Source organism: Triturus cristatus, chromosome 1_1 (assembly GCF_964204655.1).
Source record: "Triturus cristatus chromosome 1_1, aTriCri1.1, whole genome shotgun sequence".
NCBI classification, from domain to species: domain Eukaryota; kingdom Metazoa; phylum Chordata; class Amphibia; order Caudata; family Salamandridae; genus Triturus; species Triturus cristatus.
The window spans coordinates 920609127-920632885 of record NC_140579.1 but is presented as its reverse complement, the minus strand read 5'-3'; positions in this window follow the sequence as shown (position 1 = coordinate 920632885).

Here is a 23759-nt window from a genome sequence, read left to right as displayed (position 1 = left end):
GTCCCGTGCTCTCCATGCCACTGGAATCAAGCTAGCCTGGCTGAAGAGGGGTGAAACCACGAAACCGGTCCTAGGATGTTTATTCCAGTCCAGGGAGGACCTGGCTTGGCAGTTCGGGCTGGACTGTTCCTATGAGTCACAGGGTCAAGACTGATTTGCATATGACTGGGTTCAAACTGGAATGGCATGGTGAGCACAAAAACGATGGATTTAGGCCCAGATCTCTGTACTGGGGTGAATGTATGACATTGTTCTGCATTCTGTCCATCAACTGTTGTTTTTGCATTTTTCACCCCGAGTGGGACGGGTATGCTCAGACGTGAGTCCCGTGCTCTCCATGCCACTGGAATCAAGCTATCCTGGCTGAAGTGGGGTGAAACCCCGAAACCGGTCCGAGGATGCTTATTCCAGTCTAGGGAGGACCTGACTTGGCAGTTCAGGCTGGACTGTTCTCATGAGGCACAGAGTCAAGACTGATTTGCATATGGCTGGGTTCAAACTGGAATGGCATGGTGAGCAAAAAACGATGGATTTAGGCCCAGATCTCTGTACTGGGGTGAATGTATGACATTGTTCTGCATTCTGACCATCAACTGTTGTTTTTGCATTTTTCACCCCGAGTTGGATGGGTATGCTCAGACGTGAGTCCCGTGCTCTCCATGCCACTGGAATCAAGCTATCCTGCCTGAAGAGGGGTGAAACCCCGAAACCAGTCCTAGGATGCTTATTCCAGTCCAGGGAGGACCTGGCTTGGCAGTTCGGGCTGGACTGTCCCCATGAGGCACAGGGTCAAGACTGATTTGCATATGGCTGGGTTCAAACTGGAATGACATGGTGAGCAAAAAAACGATGGATTTAGGCCCAGATCTCTGTACTGGGGTGAATGTATGACATTGTTCTGCATTCTGTCCATCAACTTTTGTTTTTGCATTTGTCACCCCGATTGGGACGGGTATGCTCAGACGTGAGTCCCGTGCTCTCCATGCCACTGGAATCAAGGTATCCTGGCTGAAGAGGGGTGAAACCCCGAAACCGGTCCTAGGATGCTTATTCCAGTCTAGGGAGGACCTGACTTGGCAGTTCGGGCTGGACTGTTCTCATGAGGCACAGAGTCAAGACTGATTTGCATATGGCTGGGTTCAAACTGGAATGGCATGGTTAGCAAAAAACGATGGATTTAGGCCCAGATCTCTGTACTGGGGTGAATGTATGACATTGTTCTGCATTCTGACCATCAACTGTTGTTTTTGCATTTTTCACCCCGAGTTGGATGGGTATGCTCAGACGTGAGTCCCGTACTCTCCATGCCACTGGAATCAAGCTATCCTGCCTGAAGAGGGGTGAAACCCCGAAACTGGTCCTAGGATGCTTATTCCAGTCCAGGGAGGACCTGGCTTGGCAGTTCGGGCTGGACTGTCCCCATGAGGCACAGGGTCAAGACTGATTTGCATATGGCTGGGTTCAAACTGGAATGACATGGTGAGAAAAAAAAACGATGGATTTAGGCCCAGATCTCTGTACTGGGGTGAATGTATGACATTGCTCTGCATTCTGTCCATCAACTTTTGTTTTTGCATTTGTCACCCCGATTGGGACGGGTATGCTCAGACGTGAGTCCCGTGCTCTCCATGCCACTGGAATCAAACTATTCTGGCTGAAGAGGGGTGAAACCCCGAAACCGGTCCTAAAATGCTTATTCCAGTCCAGGGAGGACCTGGCTTGGCAGTTTGGGCTGGACTGTTCCCATGAGGCACAAGGTCAAGACTGATTTGCATATGGCTGGGTTCAAACTGGAATGACATGGTGAGCAAAAAAACGATGGATTTAGGCCCAGATCTCTGTTCTGGGGTGAATGTATGACATTGTTCTGCATTCTGTCCATCAACGGTTGTTTTTGCATGTGTCACCCCGAGTGGGACGGGTATGCTCAGACGTGAGTCCCGTGCTCTCCATGCCACTGGAATCAAACTATTCTGGCTGAAGAGGGGTGAAACCCCGAAACCGGTCCTAGGATGCTTATTCCAGTCCTGGGAGGACCTGGCTTGGCAGTGCGGGCTGGACTGTTCCCATGAGTCACAGGGTCAAGACTGATTTGCATATGGCTGGGTTCAAACTGGAATGGCATGGTGAGCAAAAAAACGATGGATTTAGGCCCAGATCTCTGTACTGGGGTGAATGTATGACATTGTTCTGCATTCTGACCATCTACTTTTGTTTTTGCATTTGTCACCCCGAGTGGGACGGGTATGCTCAGACGTAAGTCCCGTGCTCTCCATGCCACTGGAATCAAGCTGTCCTGGCTGAAGAGGGGAGAAACTCCGAATCCGGTCCTAGGATGCTTATTCCAGTCCTGGGAGGACCTGCTTGGCAGTTCCGGCTGGACTGTTCCCATGAGGCACAGGGTCAAGACTGATTTGCATATGACTGGGTTCAAACTGGAATTGCATGGTGAGCAAAAAACAATGGAATGAGGCCCAGATCTCTGTACTGGGGTAAATGTATGACATTGTTCTGCATTCTGACCATCAACTGTTGTTTTTGCATTTTTCACCCCGAGTGGGATGGGTATGCTCAGACGTGAGTCTTGTGCTCCCTATGCCACTGGAATCAAGCTATCCTGCCTGAAGAGGGGTGAAACCCCGAAACCGGTCCTAGGATGCTCATTCCAGTCCAGGGAGGACCTGGCTTGGCAGTTCGGGCTGGACTGTTCCCATGAGGCACAGGGTCAAGACTGATTTGCATATGGCTGGGTTCAAACTGGAATGACATGGTGAGCAAAAAACACGATGGATTTAGCCCAGATCTCTGTACTGGGGTGAATGTATGACATTGTTCTGCATTCTGACCATCTACTTTTGTTTTTGCATTTGTCACCCCGAGTGGGACGGGTATACTCAGACGTGAGTCCCGTGCTCTCCATGCCACTGGAATCAATCTGTCCTGGCTGAAGAGGGGTGAAACCCCGAAACCGGTCCTAGGATGCTTATTCCAGTCCAGGGAGGACCTGGCTTGACAGTTCGGGCTGGACTGTTCCCATGAGGTACAGGGTCAAGACTGATTTGCATATGGCTGGGTTCAAACTGGAATGGCATGGTGAGCAAAAAAACGATGGATTTAGGCCCAGATCTCTGTACTGGGGTGAATGTATGACATTGTTCTGCATTCTGACCATCTACTTTTGTTTTTGCATTTGTCACCCCGAGTGGGACGGGTATACTCAGACGTGAGTCCCGTGCTCTCCATGCCACTGGAATCAAGCTGTCCTGGCTGAAGAGGGGTGAAACCCCGTATCCGGTCCTAGGATGCATATTCCAGTCCAGTGAGGACCTGGCTTGGCAGTTCGGGCTGGACTGTTCCCATGTGGCACAGAGTCAAGACTGATTTGCATATGGCTGGGTTCAAACTGGAATGGCATGGTTAGCAAAAAACGATGGATTTAGGCCCAGATCTCTGTACTGGGGTGAATGTATGACATTGTTCTGCATTCTGTCCATCAACTGTTGTTTTTGCATTTTTCATCCCGAGTGGGACGGGTATGCTCAGACGTGAGTCCCGTGCTCTCCATGCCACTGGAATCAAGCTATCCTGGCTGAAGAGGGGTGAAACCCCGAAACCGGTCCTAGGATGCTTATTCCAGTCTAGGGAGGACCTGACTTGGAAGTTCGGGCTGGACTGTTCTCATGAGGCACAGAGTCAAGACTGATTTGCATATGGCTGGGTTCAAACTGGAATGGCATGGTGAGCAAAAAACGATGGATTTAGGCCCAGATCTCTGTACTGGGGTGAATGTATGACATTGTTCTGCATTCTGACCATCAACTGTTGTTTTTGCATTTTTCACCCCGAGTTGGATGGGTATGCTCAGATGTGAGTCCCGTGCTCTCCATGCCACTGGAATCAAGCTATCCTGCCTGAAGAGGGGTGAAACCCCGAAACCGGTCCTAGGATGCTTATTCCAGTCCAGGGAGGACCTGGCTTGGCAGTTCGGGCTGGACTGTCCCCATGATGCAGAGGGTCAAGACTGATTTGCATATGGCTGGGTTCAAACTGGAATGACATGGTGAGCAAAAAAACGATGGATTTAGGCCCAGATCTCTGTACTGGGGTGAATGTATGACATTGTGCTGCATTCTGTCCATCAACTTTTGTTTTTGCATTTGTCACCCCGATTGGGACGGGTATGCTCAGACGTGAGTCCCGTGCTCTCCATGCCACTGGAATCTAACTATTCTGGCTGAAGAGGCGTGAAACCCCGAAACCGGTCCTAAAATGCTTATTCCAGTCCAGGGAGGACCTGGCTTGGCAGTTTGGGCTGGACTGTTCCCATGAGGCACAGGGTCAAGACTGATTTGCATATGGCTGGGTTCAAACTGGAATGACATGGTGAGCAAAAAAACGATGGATTTAGGCCCAGATCTCTGTACTGGGGTGAATGTATGACATTGTTCTGCATTCTGTCCATCAACGGTTGTTTTTGCATGTGTCACCCCGAGTGGGACGGGTATGCTCAGACGTGAGTCCCGTGCTCTCCATGCCACTGGAATCAAACTATTCTGGCTGAAGAGGGGTGAAACCCCGAAACCGGTCCTAGGATGCTTATTCCAGTCCAGGGAGGACCTGGCTTGGCAGTGCGGGCTGGACTGTTCCCATGAGGCACAGAGTCAAGACTGATTTGCATATGGCTGGGTTCAAACTGGAAGGGCATGGTGAGCAAAAAAATTTATGAATTTAGGACCAGATGTCTGTACTGGGGTGAATGTATGACATTGTTCTGCATTCTGTCCATCAACTGTTGTTTTTGCATTTGTCACCCCGAGTGGGACGGGTATGCTCAGATGTGAGTCCCGTGCTCTCCATGCCACTGGAATCAAGCTATCCTGGCTGAAGAGGGGTGAAACCCCGAAACCGGTCCTAGGATGCTTATTCCAGTTGAGGGAGGACCTGGCTTGGCAGTTCGGGCTGCACTGTTCCCATGAGGCACAGTGTCAAGACTGATTTCCATATGGCTGGGTTCAAACTGGAATGGCATGGTGAGCAAAAAAACGATGGATTTAGGCCCAGATCTCTGTATTGGGGTGAATGTATGACATTGTTCTGCATTCTGTCCATCAACTGTTGTTTTTGTATTTCTCACCCCGAGTGGGACGGGTATGCTCAAACGTGATTCCCGTGCTTTCCATGCCACTGGAATCAAGCTATACTGGCTGAAGAGGGGTGAAACCCCGAAACCGGGCCTAGGATGCTTATTCCAGTCCAGGGAGGACCTGGCTTGGCAGTTCGAGCTGGACTGTTCCCATAAGGCACAGGGTCAGGACTGATTTGTATATGGCTGGGTTCAAACTGGAATGGCATGTTGAGCAAAAAAACAATGGATTTAGGCCCAGATCTCTGTACTGGGGTGAATGTATGACATTGTTCTGCATTCTGTCCATCAACTGTTGTTTTTGCATTTGTCACCCCGAGTGGGACGGGTACGCTCAGACGTGAGTCCCTTGCTCCTATGCCACTGGAATCAAGCTATCCTGGCTGAAGAGGGGTGAAACCCCGAAATCGGTCCTAGGATGCTTATTCCAGTCGAGGGAGGACCTGGCTTGGCAGTTTGGGCTGGACTGTTCCCATGAGGCACAGGGTCAAGACTGATTTGCATATGGCTGGGTTCAAACTGGAATGGCATGGTGAGCAAAAAAACGATGGATTTAGGCCCAGATCTCTGTATTGGGGTGAATGTATGACATTGTTCTGCATTCTGTCCATTCACTGTTGTTTTTGCATTTGTCACCCCGAGTGGGACGGGTATGCTCAAACGTGATTCCCGTGCTTTCCATGCCACTGGAATCAAGCTATACTGGCTGAAGAGGGGTGAAACCCCGAAACCGGGCCTAGGATGCTTATTCCAGTCCAGGGAGGACCTGGCTTGGCAGTTCGAGCTGGACTGTTCCCATAAGGCACAGGGTCAGGACTGATTTGTATATGGCTGGGTTCAAACTGGAATGGCATGGTGAGCAAAAAAACGATGGATTTAGGCCCAGATCTCTGTACTGGGGTGAATGTATGACATTGTTCTGCATTCTGTCCATCAACTGTTGTTTTTGCATTTGTCACCCCGAGTGGGACGGGTATGCTCAGACGTGAGTCCCGTGCTCTCCATGCCACTGGAATCAAGCTATCCTGGCTGAAGAGGGGTGAAACCCCGAAACCGGTCCTAGGATGCTTTTTCCAGTCCAGGGAGGACCTGACTTGGCAATTCGGGTTGGACTGTTCCCATGAGACACAGGGTCAAGACTGATTTGCATATGGCTGGGTTCAAACTGGAATGGCATGTTGAGCAGAAAAACAATTGGTTTAGGCCCAGATCTCTGTACTGGGGTGAATGTATGACATTGTTCTGCATTCTGTCCATCAACTGTTGTTTTTGCATTTGTCACCCCGAGTGGGACGGGTACGCTCAGACGTGAGTCCCGTGCTCCTATGCCACTGGAATCAAGCTATCCTGGCTGAAGAGGGGTGAAACCCCGAAACCGGTCCTAGGATGCTTATTCCAGTCCAGGGACGACCTGGCTTGGTAGTTCGGGCTGGACTGTTCCCATGAGGCACAGGGTCAAGACTGATTTGCATATGGCTGGGTTCAAACTGGAATGGAATGGTCAGCAAAAGAACTATGGATTTAGGCCCAGATCTCTGTACTGGGGTGAATGTATGACATTGTTCTGCATTCTGTCATCAACTGTTGTTTTTGCTTTCGTCACCCTGAGTGGGACGGGTATGCTCAGACGTGAGTCCCGTGCTTTCCATGCCACTGGAATCAAGCTATCCTGGCTGAAGAGGGGTGAAACCCCGAAACCGGTCCTAGGATGCTTATTCCAGTCCAGGGAGGACCTGTCTTGGCAGTGCGGGCTGGACTGTTCCCATGAGGCACAGAGTCAAGACTGATTTGCATATGGCTGGGTTCAAACTGGAATGGCATGGTGAGCAAAAAAACGATGGATTTAGGCCCAGATCTCTGTACTGGGGTGAATATATGACATTGTTCTGCATTCTGACCATCTACTTTTGTTTTTGCATTTGTTACCCCGAGTGGGACGGGTATGCTCAGACGTGAGTCCCGTGCTCTCCATGCCACTGGAATCAAGCTGTCCTGGCTGAAGAGGGGTGAAACCCCGAATCCGGTCCTAGGATGCTTATTCCAGTCCAGGGAGGACCTGGCTTGGCAGTTCGGGCTGGACTGTTCCCATGAGGCACAGGGTCAAGACTGATTTGCATATGGCTGGGTTCAAACTGGAATGGCATGGTGAGCAAAAAAACGATGGATTTAGGCTCAGATCTCTGTACTGGGGTGAATGTATGACATTGTTCTGCATTCTGACCATCAACTTTTGTTTTTGCATTTTTCACCCCGATTTGGATGGGTATGCTCAGACGTGAGTCCCATGCTCTCCATGCCACTGGAATCAAGCTATCCTGCCTGAAGAGGGGTGGAACCCCGAAACCGGTCCTAGGATGCTTATTCCAGTCCAGGGAGGACCTACCTTGGCAGTTCGGGCTGGACTGTTCCCATGAGGCACAGGGTCAAGACTGATTTGCATATGGCTGGGTTCAAACTGGAATGGCATGGTGAGCAAAAAAACGATGGATTTAGGCCCAGATCTCTGTACTGGGGTGAATGTATGATATTGTTCTGCATTCTGACCATCTACTTTTGTTTTTGCATTTGTCAACCCGAGTGGGACGGGTATACTCAGACGTGAGTCCCGTGCTCTCCATGCCACTGGAATCAAGCTGTCCTGGCTGAAGAGGGGTGAAACCCCGTATCCGGTCCTAGGATGCTTATTCCAGTCCAGGGAGGACCTGGCTTGGCAGTTCGGGCTGGACTGTTCCCATGAGGCACAGGGTCAAGACTGATTTGCATATGGCTGGGTTCAAACTGGAATGGCATGGTGAGCAAAAAAACGATGGATTTAGGCCCAGATCTCTGTACTGGGGTGAATGTATGACATTGTTCTGCATTCTGTCCATCAACTGTTGTTTTTGCATTTGTCACCCCGAGTGGGACGGGAATGCTCAGACGTGAGTCCCGTGCTCTCCATGCCACTGGAATCAAGCTAGCCTGGCTGAAGAGGGGTGAAACCACGAAACCGGTCCTAGGATGTTTATTCCAGTCCAGGGAGGACCTGGCTTGGCAGTTCGGGCTGGACTGTTCCTATGAGTCACAGGGTCGAGACTGATTTGCATATGACTGGGTTCAAACTGGAATGGCATGGTGAGCACAAAAACGATGGATTTAGGCCCAGATCTCTGTACTGGGGTGAATGTATGACATTGTTCTGCATTCTGTCCATCAACTGTTGTTTTTGCATTTTTCACCCCGAGTAGGACGGGTATGCTCAGACGTGAGTCCCGTGCTCTCCATGCCACTGGAATCAAGCTATCCTGGCTGAAGTGGGGTGAAACCCCGAACCCGGTCCGAGGATGCTTATTCCAGTCTAGGGAGGACCTGACTTGGCAGTTCAGGCTGGACTGTTCTCATGAGGCACAGAGTCAAGACTGATTTGCATATGGCTGGGTTCAAACTGGAATGGCATGGTGAGCAAAAAACGATGGATTTAGGCCCAGATCTCTGTACTGGGGTGAATGTATGACATTGTTCTGCATTCTGACCATCAACTGTTGTTTTTGCATTTTTCACCCCGAGTTGGATGGGTATGCTCAGACGTGAGTCCCGTGCTCTCCATGCCACTGGAATCAAGCTATCCTGCCTGAAGAGGGGTGAAACCCCGAAACCGGTCCTAGGATGCTTATTCCAGTCCAGGGAGGACCTGGCTTGGCAGTTCGGGCTGGACTGTCCCCATGAGGCACAGGGTCAAGACTGATTTGCATATGGCTGGGTTCAAACTGGAATGACATGGTGAGCAAAAAAACGATGGATTTAGGCCCAGATCTCTGTACTGGGGTGAATGTATGACATTGTTCTGCATTCTGTCCATCAACTTTTGTTTTTGCATTTGTCACCCCGATTGGGACCGGTATGCTCAGACGTGAGTCCCGTGCTCTCCATGCCACTGGAATCAAGGTATCCTGGCTGAAGAGGGGTGAAACCCCGAAACCGGTCCTAGGATGCTTATTCCAGTCTAGGGAGGACCTGACTTGGCAGTTCGGGCTGGACTGTTCTCATGAGGCACAGAGTCAAGACTTATTTGCATATGGCTGGGTTCAAACTGGAATGGCATGGTTAGCAAAAAACGATGGATTTAGGCCCAGATCTCTGTACTGGGGTGAATGTATGACATTGTTCTGCATTCTGACCATCAACTGTTGTTTTTGCATTTTTCACCCCGAGTTGGATGGGTATGCTCAGACGTGAGTCCCGTGCTCTCCATGCCACTGGAATCAAGCTATCCTGCCTGAAGAGGGGTGAAACCCCGAAACTGGTCCTAGGATGCTTATTCCAGTCCAGGGAGGACCTGGCTTGGCAGTTCGGGCTGGACTGTCCCCATGAGGCACAGGGTCAAGACTGATTTGCATATGGCTGGGTTCAAACTGGAATGACATGGTGAGCAAAAAAACGATGGATTTAGGCCCAGATCTCTGTACTGGGGTGAATGTATGACATTGCTCTGCATTCTGTCCATCAACTTTTGTTTTTGCATTTGTCACCCCGATTGGGACGGGTATGCTCAGACGTGAGTCCCGTGCTCTCCATGCCACTGGAATCAAACTATTCTGGCTGAAGAGGGGTGAAACCCCGAAACCGGTCCTAAAATGCTTATTCCAGTCCAGGGAGGACCTGGCTTGGCAGTTTGGGCTGGACTGTTCCCATGAGGCACAAGGTCAAGACTGATTTGCATATGGCTGGGTTCAAACTGGAATGACATGGTGAGCAAAAAAACGATGGATTTAGGTCCAGATCTCTGTACTGGGGTGAATGTATGACATTGTTCTGCATTCTGTCCATCAACGGTTGTTTTTGCATGTGTCACCCCGAGTGGGACGGGTATGCTCAGACGTGAGTCCCGTGCTCTCCATGCCACTGGAATCAAACTATTCTGGCTGAAGAGGGGTGAAACCCCGAAACCGGTCCTAGGATGCTTATTCCAGTCCAGGGAGGACCTGGCTTGGCAGTGCGGGCTGGACTGTTCCCATGAGTCACAGGGTCAAGACTGATTTGCATATGGCTGGGTTCAAACTGGAATGGCATGGTGAGCAAAAAAACGATGGATTTAGGCCCAGATCTCTGTACTGGGGTGAATGTATGACATTGTTCTGCATTCTGACCATCTACTTTTGTTTTTGCATTTGTCACCCCGAGTGGGACGGGTATGCTCAGACGTAAGTCCCGTGCTCTCCATGCCACTGGAATCAAGCTGTCCTGGCTGAAGAGGGGAGAAACTCCGAATCCGGTCCTAGGATGCTTATTCCAGTCCTGGGAGGACCTGCTTGGCAGTTCCGGCTGGACTGTTCCCATGAGGCACAGGGTCAAGACTGATTTGCATATGGCTGGGTTCAAACTGGAATGGCATGGTGAGAAAAAAACAATGGATTGAGGCCCAGATCTCTGTACTGGGGTAAATGTATGACATTGTTCTGCATTCTGACCATCAACTGTTGTTTTTGCATTTTTCACCCCGAGTGGGATGGGTATACTCAGACGTGAGTCCCGTGCTCTCCATGCCACTGGAATCAAGCTGTCCTGGCTGAAGAGGGGTGAAACCCCGTATCCGGTCCTAGGATGCTTATTCCAGTCCAGTGAGGACCTGGCTTGGCAGTTCGGGCTGGACTGTTCCCATGAGGCACAGGGTCAAGACTGATTTGCATATGGCTGGGTTCAAACTGGAATGGCATGGTGAGCAAAAAACGATGGATTTAGGCCCAGATCTCTGTACTGGGGTGAATGTATGACATTGTTCTGCATTCTGACCATCAACTGTTGTTTTTGCATTTTTCACCCCGAGTTGGATGGGTATGCTCAGACGTGAGTCCCGTGCTCTCCATGCCACTGGAATCAAGCTATCCTGCCTGAAGAGGGGTGAAACCCCGAAACCGGTCCTAGGATGCTTATTCCAGTCCAGGGAGGACCTGGCTTGGCAGTTCGGGCTGGACTGTCCCCATGAGGCAGAGGGTCAAGACTGATTTGCATATGGCTGGGTTCAAACTGGAATGACATGGTGAGCAAAAAAACGATGGATTTACGCCCAGATCTCTGTACTGGGGTGAATGTATGACATTGTGCTGCATTCTGTCCATCAACTTTTGTTTTTGCATTTGTCACCCCGATTGGGACGGGTATGCTCAGACGTGAGTCCCGTGCTCTCCATGCCACTGGAATCAAACTATTCTGGCTGAAGAGGCGTGAAACCCCGAAACCGGTCCTAAAATGCTTATTCCAGTCCAGGGAGGACCTGGCTTGGCAGTTTGGGCTGGACTGTTCCCATGAGGCACAGGGTCAAGACTGATTTGCATATGGCTGGGTTCAAACTGGAATGACATGGTGAGCAAAAAAACGATGGATTTAGGCCCAGATCTCTGTACTGGGGTGAATGTATGACTTTGTTCTGCATTCTGTCCATCAACGGTTGTTTTTGCATGTGTCACCCCGAGTGGGACGGGTATGCTCAGACGTGAGTCCCGTGCTCTCCATGCCACTGGAATCAAACTATTCTGGCTGAAGAGGGGTGAAACCCCGAAACCGGTCCTAGGATGCTTATTCCAGTCCAGGGAGGACCTGGCTTGGCAGTGCGGGCTGGACTGTTCCCATGAGGCACAGGGTCAAGACTGATTTGCATATGGCTGGGTTCAAACTGGAATGGCATGGTGAGCAAAAAAACGATGGATTTAGGCTCAGATCTCTGTACTGGGGTGAATGTATGACATTGTTCTGCATTCTGACCATCAACTTTTGTTTTTGCATTTTTCACCCCGATTTGGATGGGTATGCTCAGACGTGAGTCCCATGCTCTCCATGCCACTGGAATCAAGCTATCCTGCCTGAAGAGGGGTGGAACCCCGAAACCGGTCCTAGGATGCTTATTCCAGTCCAGGGAGGACCTACCTTGGCAGTTCGGGCTGGACTGTTCCCATGAGGCACAGGGTCAAGACTGATTTGCATATGGCTGGGTTCAAACTGGAATGGCATGGTGAGCAAAAAAACGATGGATTTAGGCCCAGATCTCTGTACTGGGGTGAATGTATGATATTGTTCTGCATTCTGACCATCTACTTTTCTTTTTGCATTTGTCAACCCGAGTGGGACGGGTATACTCAGACGTGAGTCCCGTGCTCTCCATGCCACTGGAATCAAGCTGTCCTGGCTGAAGAGGGGTGAAACCCCGTATCCGGTCCTAGGATGCTTATTCCAGTCCAGGGAGGACCTGGCTTGGCAGTTCGGGCTGGACTGTTCCCATGAGGCACAGGGTCAAGACTGATTTGCATATGGCTGGGTTCAAACTGGAATGGCATGGTGAGCAAAAAAACGATGGATTTAGGCCCAGATCTCTGTACTGGGGTGAATGTATGACATTGTTCTGCATTCTGTCCATCAACTGTTGTTTTTGCATTTGTCACCCCGAGTGGGACGGGAATGCTCAGACGTGAGTCCCGTGCTCTCCATGCCACTGGAATCAAGCTAGCCTGGCTGAAGAGGGGTGAAACCACGAAACCGGTCCTAGGATGTTTATTCCAGTCCAGGGAGGACCTGGCTTGGCAGTTCGGGCTGGACTGTTCCTATGAGTCACAGGGTCGAGACTGATTTGCATATGACTGGGTTCAAACTGGAATGGCATGGTGAGCACAAAAACGATGGATTTAGGCCCAGATCTCTGTACTGGGGTGAATGTATGACATTGTTCTGCATTCTGTCCATCAACTGTTGTTTTTGCATTTTTCACCCCGAGTAGGACGGGTATGCTCAGACGTGAGTCCCGTGCTCTCCATGCCACTGGAATCAAGCTATCCTGGCTGAAGTGGGGTGAAACCCCGAACCCGGTCCGAGGATGCTTATTCCAGTCTAGGGAGGACCTGACTTGGCAGTTCAGGCTGGACTGTTCTCATGAGGCACAGAGTCAAGACTGATTTGCATATGGCTGGGTTCAAACTGGAATGGCATGGTGAGCAAAAAACGATGGATTTAGGCCCAGATCTCTGTACTGGGGTGAATGTATGACATTGTTCTGCATTCTGACCATCAACTGTTGTTTTTGCATTTTTCACCCCGAGTTGGATGGGTATGCTCAGACGTGAGTCCCGTGCTCTCCATGCCACTGGAATCAAGCTATCCTGCCTGAAGAGGGGTGAAACCCCGAAACCGGTCCTAGGATGCTTATTCCAGTCCAGGGAGGACCTGGCTTGGCAGTTCGGGCTGGACTGTCCCCATGAGGCACAGGGTCAAGACTGATTTGCATATGGCTGGGTTCAAACTGGAATGACATGGTGAGCAAAAAAACGATGGATTTAGGCCCAGATCTCTGTACTGGGGTGAATGTATGACATTGTTCTGCATTCTGTCCATCAACTTTTGTTTTTGCATTTGTCACCCCGATTGGGACCGGTATGCTCAGACGTGAGTCCCGTGCTCTCCATGCCACTGGAATCAAGGTATCCTGGCTGAAGAGGGGTGAAACCCCGAAACCGGTCCTAGGATGCTTATTCCAGTCTAGGGAGGACCTGACTTGGCAGTTCGGGCTGGACTGTTCTCATGAGGCACAGAGTCAAGACTTATTTGCATATGGCTGGGTTCAAACTGGAATGGCATGGTTAGCAAAAAACGATGGATTTAGGCCCAGATCTCTGTACTGGGGTGAATGTATGACATTGTTCTGCATTCTGACCATCAACTGTTGTTTTTGCATTTTTCACCCCGAGTTGGATGGGTATGCTCAGACGTGAGTCCCGTGCTCTCCATGCCACTGGAATCAAGCTATCCTGCCTGAAGAGGGGTGAAACCCCGAAACTGGTCCTAGGATGCTTATTCCAGTCCAGGGAGGACCTGGCTTGGCAGTTCGGGCTGGACTGTCCCCATGAGGCACAGGGTCAAGACTGATTTGCATATGGCTGGGTTCAAACTGGAATGACATGGTGAGCAAAAAAATGATGGATTTAGGCCCAGATCTCTGTACTGGGGTGAATGTATGACATTGCTCTGCATTCTGTCCATCAACTTTTGTTTTTGCATTTGTCACCCCGATTGGGACGGGTATGCTCAGACGTGAGTCCCGTGCTCTCCATGCCACTGGAATCAAACTATTCTGGCTGAAGAGGGGTGAAACCCCGAAACCGGTCCTAAAATGCTTATTCCAGTCCAGGGAGGACCTGGCTTGGCAGTTTGGGCTGGACTGTTCCCATGAGGCACAAGGTCAAGACTGATTTGCATATGGCTGGGTTCAAACTGGAATGACATGGTGAGCAAAAAAACGATGGATTTAGGTCCAGATCTCTGTACTGGGGTGAATGTATGACATTGTTCTGCATTCTGTCCATCAACGGTTGTTTTTGCATGTGTCACCCCGAGTGGGACGGGTATGCTCAGACGTGAGTCCCGTGCTCTCCATGCCACTGGAATCAAACTATTCTGGCTGAAGAGGGGTGAAACCCCGAAACCGGTCCTAGGATGCTTATTCCAGTCCAGGGAGGACCTGGCTTGGCAGTGCGGGCTGGACTGTTCCCATGAGTCACAGGGTCAAGACTGATTTGCATATGGCTGGGTTCAAACTGGAATGGCATGGTGAGCAAAAAAACGATGGATTTAGGCCCAGATCTCTGTACTGGGGTGAATGTATGACATTGTTCTGCATTCTGACCATCTACTTTTGTTTTTGCATTTGTCACCCCGAGTGGGACGGGTATGCTCAGACGTAAGTCCCGTGCTCTCCATGCCACTGGAATCAAGCTGTCCTGGCTGAAGAGGGGAGAAACTCCGAATCCGGTCCTAGGATGCTTATTCCAGTCCGGGGAGGACCTGCTTGGCAGTTCCGGCTGGACTGTTCCCATGAGGCACAGGGTCAAGACTGATTTGCATATGGCTGGGTTCAAACTGGAATGGCATGGTGAGAAAAAAACAATGGATTGAGGCCCAGATCTCTGTACTGGGGTAAATGTATGACATTGTTCTGCATTCTGACCATCAACTGTTGTTTTTGCATTTTTCACCCCGAGTGGGATGGGTATACTCAGACGTGAGTCCCGTGCTCTCCATGCCACTGGAATCAAGCTGTCCTGGCTGAAGAGGGGTGAAACCCCGTATCCGGTCCTAGGATGCTTATTCCAGTCCAGTGAGGACCTGGCTTGGCAGTTCGGGCTGGACTGTTCCCATGAGGCACAGGGTCAAGACTGATTTGCATATGGCTGGGTTCAAACTGGAATGGCATGGTGAGCAAAAAACGATGGATTTAGGCCCAGATCTCTGTACTGGGGTGAATGTATGACATTGTTCTGCATTCTGACCATCAACTGTTGTTTTTGCATTTTTCACCCCGAGTTGGATGGGTATGCTCAGACGTGAGTCCCGTGCTCTCCATGCCACTGGAATCAAGCTATCCTGCCTGAAGAGGGGTGAAACCCCGAAACCGGTCCTAGGATGCTTATTCCAGTCCAGGGAGGACCTGGCTTGGCAGTTCGGGCTGGACTGTCCCCATGAGGCAGAGGGTCAAGACTGATTTGCATATGGCTGGGTTCAAACTGGAATGACATGGTGAGCAAAAAAACGATGGATTTACGCCCAGATCTCTGTACTGGGGTGAATGTATGACATTGTGCTGCATTCTGTCCATCAACTTTTGTTTTTGCATTTGTCACCCCGATTGGGACGGGTATGCTCAGACGTGAGTCCCGTGCTCTCCATGCCACTGGAATCAAACTATTCTGGCTGAAGAGGCGTGAAACCCCGAAACCGGTCCTAAAATGCTTATTCCAGTCCAGGGAGGACCTGGCTTGGCAGTTTGGGCTGGACTGTTCCCATGAGGCAAAGGGTCAAGACTGATTTGCATATGGCTGGGTTCAAACTGGAATGACATGGTGAGCAAAAAAACGATGGATTTAGGCCCAGATCTCTGTACTGGGGTGAATGTATGACTTTGTTCTGCATTCTGTCCATCAACGGTTGTTTTTGCATGTGTCACCCCGAGTGGGACGGGTATGCTCAGACGTGAGTCCCGTGCTCTCCATGCCACTGGAATCAAACTATTCTGGCTGAAGAGGGGTGAAACCCCGAAACCGGTCCTAGGATGCTTATTCCAGTCCAGGGAGGACCTGGCTTGGCAGTTCGGGCTGGACTGTCCCCATGAGGCAGAGGGTCAAGACTGATTTGCATATGGCTGGGTTCAAACTGGAATGACATGGTGAGCAAAAAAACGATGGATTTAGGCCCAGATCTCTGTACTGGGGTGAATGTATGACATTGTTCTGCATTCTGACCATCTACTTTTGTTTTTGCATTTGTCACCCCTAGTGGGACGGGTATGCTCAGACGTAAGTCCCGTGCTCTCCATGCCACTGGAATCAAGCTGTCCTGGCTGAAGAGGGGAGAAACTCCGAATCCGGTCCTAGGATGCTTATTCCAGTCCAGGGAGGACCTGCTTGGCAGTTCGGGCTGGACTGTTCCCATGAGGCACAGGGTCAAGACTAATTTGCATATGACTGGGTTCAAACTGGAATTGCATGGTGAGCAAAAAACGATGGATTGAGGCCCAGATCTCTGTACTGGGGTAAATGTATGACATTGTTCTGCATTCTGACCATCAACTGTTGTTTTTGCATTTTTCACCCCGAGTGGGATGGGTATGCTCAGACGTGAGTCTCGTGCTTTCCATGCCACTGGAATGAAGCTATCCTGCCTGAAAAGGGGTAAAACCCCGAAACCGGTCCTAAAATGCTTATTCCAGTCCAGGGAGGACCTGGCTTGGCAGTTTGGGCTGGACTGTTCCCATGAGGTACAGGGTCAAGACTGATTTGCATATGGCTGGGTTCAAACTGGAATGACATGGTGAGCAAAATAATGATGGATTTAGGCCCAGATCTATGTACTGGGGTGAATGTATGACATTGTTCTGCATTCTGTCCATCAACGGTTGTTTTTGCATGTGTCACCCCGAGTGGGACGGGTATGCTCAGACGTGAGTCCCGTGCTCTCCATGCCACTGGAATCAAACTATTCTGGCTGAAGAGGGGTGAAACCCCGAAACCGGTCCTAAGATGCTTATTCCAGTCCAGGGAGGACCTGGCTTGGCAGTGCGGGCTGGACTGTTCCCATGAGTCACAGGGTCAAGACTGATTTGCATATGGCTGGGTTCAAACTGGAATGACATGGTGAGCAAAAAACACGATGGATTTAGCCCAGATCTCTGTACTGGGGTGAATGTATGACATTGTTCTGCATTCTGTCCATCAACTGTTGTTTTTGCATTTGTTACCCCGAGTGGGACGAGTATGCTCAGCCGTGAGTCCCGTGCTCTCCATGCCACTGGAATCAAACTATTCTGGCTGAAGAGGGGTGAAACCCCGAAACCGGTCCTAGGATGCTTATTCCAGTCCAGGGAGGACCTGTCTTGGCAGTGCAGGCTGGACTGTTCCCATGAGGCACAGGGTCAAGACTGATTTGCATATGGCTGGGTTCAAACTGGAATGGCATGGTGAGCAAAAAAACGATGGATTTAGGCCCAGATCTCTGTACTGGGGTGAATGTATGACATTGTTCTGCATTCTGACCATCTACTTTTGTTTTTGCATTTGTCACCCCGAGTGGGACGGGTATACTCAGACGTGAGTCCCGTGCTCTCCATGCCACTGGAATCAAGCTGTCCTGGCTGAAGAGGGGTGAAACCCCGAAACCGGTCCTAGGATGCTTATTCCAGTCCAGGGAGGACCTGGCTTGACAGTTCGGGCTGGACTGTTCCCATGAGGCACAGGGTCAAGACTGATTTGCATATGGCTGGGTTCAAACTGGAATGGCATGGTGAGCAAAAAAACGATGGATTTAGGCCCAGATCTCTGTACTGGGGTGAATGTATGACATTGTTCTGCATTCTGACCATCTACTTTTGTTTTTGCATTTGTCACCCCGAGTGGGACGGGTATACTCAGACGTGAGTCCCGTGCTCTCCATGCCACTGGAATCAAGCTGTCCTGGCTGAAGAGGGGTGAAACCCCGTATCCGGTCCTAGGATGCTTATTCCAGTCCAGTGAGGACCTGGCTTGGCAGTTCGGGCTGGACTGTTCCCATGAGGCACAGGGTCAAGACTGATTTGCATATGGTTGGGTTCAAACTGGAATGGCATGGTGAGCACAAAAACGATGGATTTAGGCCCAGATCTCTGTACTGGGGTGAATGTATGACATTGTTCTGCATTCTGTCCATCAACTGTTGTTTTTGCATTTTTCATCCCGAGTGGGACGGGTATGCTCAGACGTGAGTCCCGTGCTCTCCATGCCACTGGAATCAAGCTATCCTGGCTGAAGAGGGGTGAAACCCCGAAACCGGTCCTAGGATGCTTATTCCAGTCTAGGGAGGACCTGACTTGGAAGTTCGGGCTGGACTGTTCTCATGAGGCACAGAGTCAAGACTGATTTGCATATGGCTGGGTTCAAACTGGAATGGCATGGTGAGCAAAAAACGATGGATTTAGGCCCAGATCTCTGTACTGGGGTGAATGTATGACATTGTTCTGCATTCTGACCATCAACTGTTGTTTTTGCATTTTTCACCCCGAGTTGGATGGGTATGCTCAGACGTGAGTCCCGTGCTCTCCATGCCACTGGAATCAAGCTATCCTGCCTGAAGAGGGGTGAAACCCCGAAACCGGTCCTAGGATGCTTATTCCAGTCCAGGGAGGACCTGGCTTGGCAGTTCGGGCTGGACTGTCCCCATGAGGCAGAGGGTCAAGACTGATTTGCATATGGCTGGGTTCAAACTGGAATGACATGGTGAGCAAAAAAACGATGGATTTAGGCCCAGATCTCTGTACTGGGGTGAATGTATGACATTGTGCTGCATTCTGTCCATCAACTTTTGTTTTTGCATTTGTCACCCCGATTGGGACGGGTATGCTCAGACGTGAGTCCCGTGCTCTCCATGCCACTGGAATCAAACTATTCTGGCTGAAGAGGCGTGAAACCCCGAAACCGGTCCTAAAATGCTTATTCTAGTCCAGGGAGGACCTGGCTTGGCAGTTTGGGCTGGACTGTTCCCATGAGGCACAGGGTCAAGACTGATTTGCATATTGCTGGGTTCAAACTGGAATGACATGGTGAGCAAAAAAACGATGGATTTAGGCCCAGATCTCTGTACTGGGGTGAATGTATGACATTGTTCTGCATTCTGTCCATCAACGGTTGTTTTTGCATGTGTCACCCCGAGTGGGACGGGTATGCTCAGACGTGAGTCCCGTGCTCTCCATGCCACTGGAATCAAACTATTCTGGCTGAAGAGGGGTGAAACCCCGAAACCGGTCCTAGGATGCTTATTCCAGTCCAGGGAGGACCTGGCTTGGCAGTGCGGGCTGGACTGTTCCCATGAGTCACAGGGTCAAGACTGATTTGCATATGGCTGGGTTCAAACTGGAATGGCATGGTGAGCAAAAAAACGATGGATTTAGGCCCAGATCTCTGTACTGGGGTGAATGTATGACATTGTTCTGCATTCTGACCATCTACTTTTGTTTTTGCATTTGTCACCCCTAGTGGGACGGGTATGCTCAGACGTAAGTCCCGTGCTCTCCATGCCACTGGAATCAAGCTGTCCTGGCTGAAGAGGGGAGAAACTCCGAATCCGGTCCTAGGATGCTTATTCCAGTCCAGGGAGGACCTGCTTGGCAGTTCGGGCTGGCCTGTTCCCATGAGGCACAGGGTCAAGACTAATTTGCATATGACTGGGTTCAAACTGGAATTGCATGGTGAGCAAAAAACGATGGATTGAGGCCCAGATCTCTGTACTGGGGTAAATGTATGACATTGTTCTGCATTCTGACCATCAACTGTTGTTTTTGCATTTTTCACCCCGAGTGGGATGGGTATGCTCAGACATGAGTCTCGTGCTTTCCATGCCACTGGAATGAAGCTATCCTGCCTGAAAAGGGGTAAAACCCCGAAACCGGTCCTAAAATGCTTATTCCAGTCCAGGGAGAACCTGGCTTGGCAGTTTGGGCTGGACTGTTCCCATGAGGCACAGGGTCAAGACTGATTTGCATATGGCTGGGTTCAAACTGGAATGACATGGTGAGCAAAATAATGATGGATTTAGGCCCAGATCTATGTACTGGGGTGAATGTATGACATTGTTCTGCATTCTGTCCATCAACGGTTGTTTTTGCATGTGTCACCCCGAGTGGGACGGGTATGCTCAGACGTGAGTCCCGTGCTCTCCATGCCACTGGAATCAAACTATTCTGGCTGAAGAGGGGTGAAACCCCGAATCCGGTCCTAAGATGCTTATTCCAGTCCAGGGAGGATCTGGCTTGGCAGTGCGGGCTGGACTGTTCCCATGAGTCACAGGGTCAAGACTGATTTGCATATGGCTGGGTTCAAACTGGAATGACATGGTGAGCAAAAAACACGATGGATTTAGCCCAGATCTCTGTACTGGGGTGAATGTATGACATTGTTCTGCATTCTGTCCATCAACTGTTGTTTTTGCATTTGTTACCCCGAGTGGGACGAGTATGCTCAGCCGTGAGTCCCGTGCTCTCCATGCCACTGGAATCAAACTATTCTGGCTGAAGAGGGGTGAAACCCCGAAACCGGTCCTAGGATGCTTATTCCAGTCCAGGGAGGACCTGTCTTGGCAGTGCAGGCTGGACTGTTCCCATGAGGCACAGGGTCAAGACTGATTTGCATATGGCTGGGTTCAAACTGGAATGGCATGGTGAGCAAAAAAACGATGGATTTAGGCCCAGATCTCTGTACTGGGGTGAATGTATGACATTGTTCTGCATTCTGACCATCTACTTTTGTTTTTGCATTTGTCACCCCGAGTGGGACGGGTATACTCAGACGTGAGTCCCGTGCTCTCCATGCCACTGGAATCAAGCTGTCCTGGCTGAAGAGGGGTGAAACCCCGAAACCGGTCCTAGGATGCTTATTCCAGTCCAGGGAGGACCTGGCTTGACAGTTCGGGCTGGACTGTTCCCATGAGGCACAGGGTCAAGACTGATTTGCATATGGCTGGGGTCAAACTGGAATGGCATGGTGAGCAAAAAAACGATGGATTTAGGCCCAGATCTCTGTACTGGGGTGAATGTATGACATTGTTCTGCATTCTGACCATCTAATTTTGTTTTTGCATTTGTCACCCCGAGTGGGACGGGTATACTCAGACGTGAGTCCCGTGCTCTCCATGCCACTGGAATCAAGCTGTCCTGGCTGAAGAGGGGTGAAACCCCGTATCCGGTCCTAGGATGCTTATTCCAGTCCAGTGAGGAACTGGCTTGGCAGTTCGGGCTGGACTGTTCCCATGAGGCACAGGGTCAAGACTGATTTGCATATGGCTGGGTTCAAACTGGAATGGCATGGTGAGCACAAAAACTATGGATTTAGGCCCAGATCTCTGTACTGGGGTGAATGTATGACATTGTTCTGCATTCTGTCCATCAACTGTTGTTTTTGCATTTTTCATCCCGAGTGGGACGGGTATGCTCAGACGTGAGTCCCGTGCTCTCCATGCCACTGGAATCAAGCTATCCTGGCTGAAGAGGGGTGAAACCCCGAAACCGGTCCTAGGATGCTTATTCCAGTCTAGGGAGGACCTGACTTGGAAGTTCGGGCTGGACTGTTCTCATGAGGCACAGAGTCAAGACTGATTTGCATATGGCTGGGTTCAAACTGGAATGGCATGGTGAGCAAAAAACGATGGATTTAGGCCCAGATCTCTGTACTGGGGTGAATGTATGACATTGTTCTGCATTCTGACCATCAACTTTTGTTTTTGCATTTTTCACCCCGAGTTGGATGGGTATGCTCAGACGTGAGTCCCGTGCTCTCCATGCCACTGGAATCAAGCTATCCTGCCTGAAGAGGGGTGAAACCCCGAAACCGGTCCTAGGATGCTTATTCCAGTCCAGGGAGGACCTGGCTTGGCAGTTCGGGCTGGACTGTCCCCATGAGGCAGAGGGTCAAGACTGATTTGCATATGGCTGGGTTCAAACTGGAATGACATGGTGAGCAAAAAAACGATGGATTTAGGCCCAGATCTCTGTACTGGGGTGAATGTATGACATTGTGCTGCATTCTGTCCATCAACTTTAGTTTTTGCATTTGTCACCCCGATTGGGACGGGTATGCTCAGACGTGAATCCCGTGCTCTCCATGCCACTGGAATCAAACTATTCTGGCTGAAGAGGCGTGAAACCCCAAAACCGGTCCTAAAATGCTTATTCCAGTCCAGGGAGGACCTGGCTTGGCAGTTTGGGCTGGACTGTTCCCATGAGGCACAGGGTCAAGACTGATTTGCATATGGCTGGGTTCAAACTGGAATGACATGGTGAGCAAAAAAACGATGGATTTAGGCCCAGATCTCTGTACTGGGGTGAATGTATGACATTGTTCTGCATTCTGTACATCAACGGTTGTTTTTGCATGTGTCACCCCGAGTGGGACGGGTATGCTCAGACGTGAGTCCCGTGCTCTCCATGCCACTGGAATCAAACTATTCTGGCTGAAGAGGGGTGAAACCCTGAAACCGGTCCTAGGATGCTTATTCCAGTCCAGGGAGGACCTGGCTTGGCAGTGCGGGCTGGACTGTTCCCATGAGTCACAGGGTCAAGACTGATTTGCATATGGCTGGGTTCAAACTGGAATGGCATGGTTAGCAAAAAAACGATGGATTTAGGCCCAGATCTCTGTACTGGGGTGAATGTATGACATTGTTCTGCATTCTGACCATCTACTTTTGTTTCTGCATTTGTCACCCCTAGTGGGACGGGTATGCTCAGACGTAAGTCCCGTGCTCTCCATGCCACTGGAATCAAGCTGTCCTGGCTGAAGAGGGGAGAAACTCCGAATCCGGTCCTAGGATGCTTATTCCAGTCCAGGGAGGACCTGCTTGGCAGTTCGGGCTGGACTGTTCCCATGAGGCACAGGGTCAAGACTAATTTGCATATGGCTGGGTTCAAACTGGAATGACATGGTGAGCAAAAAACGATGGATTGAGGCCCAGATCTCTGTACTGGGGTAAATGTATGACATTGTTCTGCATTCTGACCATCAACTGTTGTTTTTGCATTTTTCACCCCGAGTGGGATGGGTATGCTCAGACGTGAGTCTCGTGCTTTCCATGCCACTGGAATGAAGCTATCCTGCCTGAAAAGGGGTAAAACCCCGAAACCGGTCCTAAAATGCTTATTCCAGTCCAGGGAGGACCTGGCTTGGCAGTTTGGGCTGGACTGTTCCCATGAGGCACAGGGTCAAGACTGATTTGCATATGGCTGGGTTCAAACTGGAATGACATGGTGAGCAAAATAATGATGGATTTAGGCCCAGATCTATGTACTGGGGTGAATGTATGACATTGTTCTGCATTCTGTCCATCAACGGTTGTTTTTGCATGTGTCACCCCGAGTGGGACGGGTATGCTCAGACGTGAGTCCCGTGCTCTCCATGCCACTGGAATCAAACTATTCTGGCTGAAGAGGGGTGAAACCCCGAAACCGGTCCTAAGATGCTTATTCCAGTCCAGGGAGGACCTGGCTTGGCAGTGCGGGCTGGACTGTTCCCATGAGTCACAGGGTCAAGACTGATTTGCATATGGCTGGGTTCAAACTGGAATGGCATGGTGAGCAAAAAAACAA